At 44.2% G+C, this 6,180-nt stretch overlaps 1 long non-coding RNA gene across 5 annotated transcripts; it reads left to right on the top strand.

The window, feature by feature from the left end:
• Window positions 1-1,647: 1,647 nt before the first annotated feature.
• On the top strand, window positions 1,648-5,297 carry LOC124329117. Of its 5 annotated transcripts, none has more exons than XR_006916581.1 (6): window positions 1,649-1,846; window positions 1,918-2,074; window positions 2,145-2,281; window positions 3,655-3,730; window positions 4,841-4,995; window positions 5,084-5,297. It is a non-coding gene; the product is annotated as an uncharacterized LOC124329117 (long non-coding RNA). The 5 variants fall into 5 exon arrangements; XR_006916580.1 differs by lacking the exon at window positions 3,655-3,730 and adding an exon at window positions 2,359-2,436; XR_006916579.1 differs by lacking the exon at window positions 3,655-3,730 and having other exon boundaries at window positions 1,648-1,846; window positions 2,145-2,436.
• Window positions 5,298-6,180: the final 883 nt, after the last annotated feature.

Genomic DNA, 6,180 nt, shown 5'->3' with positions numbered 1-6,180 from the left:
ACCAAAGAAGCGGCCGATGCTTTGTTGCTGCTTATATCTTAAGTAAAGCCCTGCCGAGAGATTCGAAAAATACCCATCAAACGGTTTCAAATTCCTCCCAAAAAAACCTAAACCACGTGAAAAAAAAACCTATCGGGAAACTCGCGCGCGAAGCAAGGGATCGGATTTCTAATGGTTCAGCTAGCGTCTCAGATTTATTTGCACCCGTTTTTAAGCTACCGTTCGCTATTCGAGGCTCAAATTCCGATGTGAGAGCAGTCTTAGTTTTGCTTTTGGTAGATCGCTGGTGAGCCTGAAGATGTACTTTTAAATAACTCCGATGTCGGAATTGCTTGCCACAGAACTGACAGCAATAAGGTCGCTGCCCAGTATGGAGCCTAATTTAGTCATGTGTAATACAATATTATTCAGACTGCAGACGTAAACCGACTACGATTTACTGGAACTCACCTTTGATGAAGAACAAGGCTTGCCTGACTGGCCAACTTTTTACAACAGACAGGGCACTCAAACGCCTTGGTCCCATTGTGCGAATTCAAGTGAGACATCAAAGTGGATTTGAGACGGAACGTTTTGTGACAAACAGGGCACTGCTGAGACAAAATTTGGTTATTAGGAACATCGGTATTGAATGTACACTCAACAAAGAAAATACCTTATGGCATAATGGAGTTGTGAATACAAAGGTGACGAACATCCAAAAGAACTGCAGAAGGAAGATCATACCAGACTTTCAAGCTGCGAAGAACATGAGCAGCTCCATCCGTCATTGCACACGTAATTTCACCGCTTTCCTAAAACACAAACAACAAATTACAAATTAGTTTGTATTCTCAATAGTAGAAGCATTACTGAATACTTACTTCTGTATTGCTGGCTGTTGACAGAAAATGAAGCTTTGGTAGCTTCAAGGGCCAAGGCTTGTTGTAGACTCTGCACCAGTGTTGATACATCAGGACAAGAACTTTTGCCGGGGGTAAAAGAAAAAACACACACAAGATTGAAAGTTACAACTTAAGCCAATGATATGCATTCACATTTTATAATGAAATACCTTTTTTTAAGCAGAATTCCTCCAACAGTTCTTCTATCTGAATAAAATATGACATTTCAGATGGAAACTTAGTTGATTAATAGCCAGCCATAAATTGTTGAGCTTTGTTTTGTTTTTTGTTGTTGAGCCTTGTTTTGTGATTTGTATTTTTTTTTTTTTTTTTTTTTTATGTTTGATGGGGCTCCGAGTAGGACATCTGGTGGCCAGATTTGTCTTCGGATGCTGGGCACAGGGTAGCCCTTTAGCCCCCACCTTCTTCTCGGTTCTTTTTTCTTTGTCTTGTGGTTTTTTGGCAAGTTGTCAGGAGGAGACGCCATTAGTTCGCTTGCTTTGCTGGATTTTCCTAATTTTTGTGTGCTTTCTGCGTTGGCGGGTGCCTTCAGGTATGTTTTGTAAATATAATTGTTGTGTACTTGTTTGTTTGTGATGATTTGCCTTCTTTAGATTCGGTTTATGAGTCTTGAGTTTTTGATGTATCTGACCAAGTGATGCTGGATCTCGAATTGGGAGCGGTGATCTAGTTCGATGTTGAGACCCAGTACGTTTGGTAAGTTTAGATTGAGGTTCTTTTCTCTGAAGTATTGTGTTAATTCTAATCTCTCCATTTCCAGGGCGGTGCAGTGTAAGAGGGCATGTTCAGTTGTTTCTGGCTCTTCGCACTCAAGGCAGTTTGGGTTTTCTTGTGGCATCAGTCTGGCCATCTGTGCCTTTAGTCTGTTGTGTCCGGTTCTCAGCCTGAAGAGTATTTGTGTTATCTTCCTAGACTTGTGCTGGTGCCATTTGAGGGATCCGGTTTGTGTTCTTCTGTGGATATTTTCTTTCTCGTGGCCCGTTTTTAATTCTTCCATGTTTGTTCTTTTCAGGTAGTGCTTGTAGATGGCTGTTTGCTCGGAGATTGATAATGGGTTATTTGATCTGTTTGAGGATTCGTTGGATGAGCTTTCTTGTGAAGCTATGGTGTCTGCTCTCTCATTCCCCGGGATGCCAACATGGCTTGGGATCCAACAGATCCTGGTTTTGGTGCCTGAACTTTTGAGGTTAAGTGCCGTTTGGATTATGTCGTGAATGACGTTGTGTTTTTCATTTTCAGGTGATGCTAGTGCTTTTACTACTGACTTGGAGTCAGTATAGACGATTAGTTCCTGGATGTCTTGAGGGAGATTGTACACTATTTCCATTGCCCTGTGGATTCCGTAGGCTTCTGCCGTAAGGATGGATGAACCCTCAGTGAGTGTACCAGCTTCTTCGATGTTTAACGTTGGGAGTACTACTGCATAGGTCGTATTTTTTGTTTCTTTATTCAGTGATCCATCCGTGTACGCTTCTGTTCCGTTTTCTGTCTGGGCCTTATATTCTTGAAAGAGCGCCCTGGCTTTCGTCTGGTTAGCGAGAGCGTCTTTCTTTCCAATTTGCAGGTAGTCTAGGGTGATCGGCATTTCGGTCCATGGTGGGGGTTGGTTGCGCCGGGATTCGTGAGCCTTCGCTTCTTCATACAGGTTTAGGTCGGCCAAGATAGTGTGTGCTGTTGCTAGCTTTAGGGCGGGTGTGTTGTGCTCCTTCCAATTTACTGGCTTTCTTCTGAGGTTGTAGCATGGTTGGTGCATCGGGTGGTTGCGTTGCTTGTCGACTCTAATGAGGTATCGTCCGGATAACCAGCTTTTCCTCGTGGTTATTGGTTGGAGGTCTAGTTCAAGAAGCATTTCTTTAATGGGCGTTGATTGGGGTGCCCCTAAGATGATTCTCATTATGCCATTTTGAATGGCTTCGATCTTCTTTTGTCTGTTTTGGCTTGATGTTCCTGCAACCATGATTCCGTAGTCTATTCTGCTCCGTACGAGTGCTTTGTACATAATTACTAGTGAGTCAATGCTCGGCCCGTGTTTTGTGTTAGTTAGTATCTTGAAGAGGTTTTTGAGTTTCGATGGTTTTTGGATCACGGCTTCCGTTTGCCGTGTCCAGCGTAGTCCATGGTCGAAGTACACTCCCAGGTGCTTTTTTCCCTTCACTTCCGGGATTTTTGAACCGGTTATGAATAGGAGGGGGTTTATTTGCTTCTTTTTTTGTCTTGTGAAGTTTATGAGACTGGATTTGGTGGCGGAGAACTTGAATCGCCATTTTTTGGCCCATGCCGTGACTTCATCCAGGTATATGGGGTTAGTTTAACTTCCGCGTCTCGTCCATTTTCAGCGAGTATATGGCATTCTATGTCGTCGGCGAATAGCAGGGTTTCTCCTGGTTCCTTGATAATGGGCAGGTCATCTAGCATGACTGAGAAGAGTAGCGGGCTAAGGGGGGATCCTTGTGGGACACCGATTTTGAGATCTCGGTCCTCTGAGACGGTCTGTCCTATCTGGACATTGAATGTTCTGTTTGTCAGGAAGTTTTTTAACCATGCTAGTGTTTTTCCAGTTATTCCTTTTGCGCTTAGTTTGTACAGTAGGCCTTGTATCCAGGTAGTGTCAAAAGCCTTTGAGATGTCTAGGAATACTGCGTAGGTGTTCATAGGGTTTATTTTGTTGAATCCTTTTCTGATATAGTGCTCTAGCCCGATGATGTTGTCCATGGTACTTCTTCCTTTCCTGAATCCTGACTGTTTTTAGCCTTAGGCCTTTGCTTTCCAGTAGCCACACCATTCTTCTATTGATGATTCTCTCCATTACTTTGCCTAGACAGGAGGTTAGTGATATTGGCCGATAAGATTCGGGTTCTTCTGCTGGTTTTTCGGGTTTTCTAATCGGGATTATTGTTGCTTTCTTCCAGTCCTCTGGGACATAGGCTGATTCGAGCATGCAATTCAGGAGGTCTAGTAGGTACTTCTTGTTGTCTTCTGATAGGTTTTTAAGCATTAGATTATGCACTTTGTCTTGACCCATTGCGTTGCTTTTCAGGTTTCCCATGCCGTACTTTAGCTCTCGTTCTGTGATTGGTGTGTTTTAGGCCGTTTGAGTCCGTTTTTTATTCTTGCTTCCTGATGTACTGCTCGAATCTTGGGTTATCGGGGAGGATTCCGTCGCTGTGGTCATATTGGCATGCTAGTATTCTGGCTTTTTCTTTAAAGTCGGTAGTTAGAAGGCGTGTTTCGGGGTCTTTTATGGGGGAAGAGAAAAGGTCGGGAGGAGTTGTTCCTCTTGTCCAGGCTTTTGTGAAGGCCCAGGTTTTTGTTGGGGAGCTTTTGGGGTTTAGGCTGTTGATGTGTTTATTCAGTGTTTCTTCTTTTGCTTTGATGATGGTTTTCTTTTTTTGAATTTCTTTTTCTCTCCATACTGCTTTATTTGATTCACATGGGACTCCCCCTCTTGCAGGATCGCATGCATTTCTTGCTTTTCTTGATTGGGCTACTGCCTTTTTGCATTCTTTGGTCCACCACGCCCTTTGTGGTTCCGCTTTCATTTGATTGGATGTTTTTTTCATTTTAATATTGTTTGCTGGGTTTGCTGAGTGGAGGGCACTAATGAATATTTGGTACTTGCGTGAGGGGTCTCCTGTTCTATGAAAATCCGTCAATTCGATGGTTTGCCTTATGCTCGTGTTCCAGTTTTCCCAGTTGGCTTCGCTGAAGTTCCAGCTGGGTGGTCGATTTGAAGATTGCATTGGTTTGGTAACTAATTGGATGTGAATTGGGAGGTGGTCGCTGCCTATAAAGGGTCCTCGTTTCAATTCTGATGTGGCGGCTAGGTGAGGGGACATTATTGCGAGGTCTATTGTGGTGAATTTTAGTGTGCTGGGGCATTGTCTTGTGCCGAGGTTGGGTGGAGTGGCTAACATAATATTGTTTTCTTTTTCTAGGAGGTTGGCTAATATTCTTCCGCTGCGGTTGGGATGGGTGCTTCGTGTGTCCCATAGGCCATGTCTTGCGTTGTAGTCGCCGCAGAATATGGTGTTGTTGCTGGTCAATCTATGCAATTGGGTCAATTCATCCTCGTCGCACGCCTGGCCATTTGGTATGTAGATTGATATGATGTCTAACATTTCATTTCTGCCGTTGTGTTCTGTGGATATTGATACCCCTATTGATTCGATTGTTTGCAGGTCTGGCAGCTGAAGTTGTTTGAACTGGAGGGATTTGTGAATTAATATTGCCACGCCTCCTCCTACCTGGCCTACGCGATTTTTATTTACTGGATAGTATTGTTTGAATTTTACGCTGAATGAATCTCTCCAGAACGTTTCGCATAGTGTGACTATGTGGGGTTTGTGAAGGTGCAAATGTGCTTTGAATTCTATTAAATTAGACTTTGTGAGACTTCTTGCGTTGTATTGAATTAGTTTAAGGTTCATCATTTTTTGGTTGTTTGTAGGGTGCTTGTGCCGCTTCTAAGTTTTTTGGTTGCTGGATCAGGTGCAGGTTCACTTCTTGCGCTCTTGTTGACGGCCGGTCTTGTGCCAGTGGCTACTGGTCTTGTCTCTCCTGGTTGGCTTGTGTCCATGTCCTCGGTGTCTGTATCCGGAAGGAGCTTGGCCAGTAGCAAGACAAGCCTGTCTAGTTTGGAGTTCGATGTTTGTTGGCCTTTTTCGAGCGTGGCAAGTGAGTCCCGGACATGGTTTACCGTTGTGTCCAGTTTTCCTACTTTAGTTTCCAGAGTTTTCACCTTAGCAAGTTCGGCTTTAATTCCGGCGAGGTCTGTTTGTAAGGCCTCAACTTTCCCTTTCAGGATTTCTGTTTCGTGATTGATGGGAGGCGAAGGCTCACCCAATGCCTGGCTATAGCTAAGATGTTTATTGGGGTGGGCAAGGGGCGATCTACCTTGTGCAGTCGTTGTTGGTCTGGTTGCCTGCTTCATCCTTAGGAATTTTGGGCATGACGGCGAGCTGGCAGGGTGTTTGCCCTCACAGTTGATGCACCGAGCAGGGGCTTGGCAGTTTGTCATGTCTTCGTGGTGTGAGCCACAGTTGTTGCATCTTTCCTCTTCCCTACAGTGGTTGCTTGTGTGGCCCAGTCTTTGACACTTTTTTGAGCACCTTGGTGGGCCAGGGATGTATGGCCTTGTCTTGAACATCATTCCGTTTAGGGTTATTTCACTTGGTGCATTTTCTTCGAATTCGAGGGCCACTGTTGGAGTAGGTGCTTTACCTAAGCCTATCTGGGATTTGAATCGATACACTGACACTATTTTGTAGCCTCTGTC

The sequence above is a fragment of the Daphnia pulicaria genome, chromosome 1 (genome assembly GCF_021234035.1).
Source record: "Daphnia pulicaria isolate SC F1-1A chromosome 1, SC_F0-13Bv2, whole genome shotgun sequence".
NCBI lineage: Eukaryota > Metazoa > Arthropoda > Branchiopoda > Diplostraca > Daphniidae > Daphnia > Daphnia pulicaria.
This window is presented reverse-complemented; position numbering and strand designations above follow the sequence as displayed.